This window comes from Morone saxatilis, unplaced genomic scaffold (genome assembly GCF_004916995.1).
Source record: "Morone saxatilis isolate NCDOM2014 unplaced genomic scaffold, NCSU_SB_2.0 Contig21, whole genome shotgun sequence".
NCBI classification, from domain to species: Eukaryota; Metazoa; Chordata; class Actinopteri; family Moronidae; genus Morone; species Morone saxatilis.
In genome coordinates this window covers 22,099,806-22,100,957 of record NW_023339774.1, presented here as the reverse complement: position 1 = coordinate 22,100,957, position 1,152 = coordinate 22,099,806, and positions in this window count along the sequence as shown.

The window sequence follows — 1,152 nt, the reverse complement described above, 5'->3', positions numbered from 1 at the left end:
CTGTGAAAAAAAAAACAAAGAGGTGGGTGTTAGATAACTCATTAAGGTACAGTGGAGACACTGCCGCTACACAGGTGTAAAGGTGTACACCACCTCGTGTCAACCATTTGCTCTTGCTCCCCTTGCAATGCCTGCGGGTTGGGAGCAAACACTCGGGGGGAAAACAGGATCCCGTGGGTGTCTGGATGTCCTGGACCCTGGTTCAGAAGTAGACACTTGCCCACCTCTCTCTGGCCCTGATGTAGAGGAAGCAGCCGTCCCAGTAATGAATGGTTTTCATACATACTGAGAACCACTTCTTCAATCTCACACTCCTGTCTGCCAATATCCTTTAACTTTTCCTTGACAGTCCCATAAATAATTCAAAAAATACGCCTGTCTACGAGTCCTTTCACATCCAACTACGAGCGTCATAATTAATTACATACCGTAACAACCACCAAATTACTTTGAAATAAGTAGCAGAAATGATATAGCTCTTACAGTCTAAATCCTAATTAATAATCGGCAGGAACACATCAAATCAATTAACAGTGTTACTGTTGGAAACAAAACAATAAAGGGAAGAACAGACCATAAAAAAACTTTTGCCTTCTCGTGGAAAATAAAACACAGAAAACTACCTTTCCATGCCCCACACATCGTAGTAAGTGTCGATACCGGCCTCCCCTCAGGAACTCTGAGTTGGGCGACGGCTCCGCACGATAGCCACTCAGGAACACCAGCCTTCTGCAGACTGGAGAAAGTGCTGACCAACAAGAGGGTCCTCAAAGATGTGGGGAAGCTTAGCCCTCATTACCAAACCTCATCGCTGGAGTCTTTTCACAGCGTCATTCTACGCTTTGCGCCCAAGAGTGTTGTCTTTCCTTTTCTTGGAATGCTATGCAGGTAAAGAGGGCTTTTTTTATCATTACAATTATGAGTATGCACATACATCCACACCAAAATAGGCCAGGTATGGAGCTAAATGTGTGTAAATCATAAATTTAAAACAAACCATTGACATTAATAAAGCTGTTTATTTGAAAATGAACCACCATTGTCTGAATATTTTTGGGAATGTGTACAATGTGTTCACAATCTTATTTTGCTTTTTATTTTTCCTCCCAAGACTGTACCTGGCAGCCCTGCACTTCAATGAAAATGCAGGGC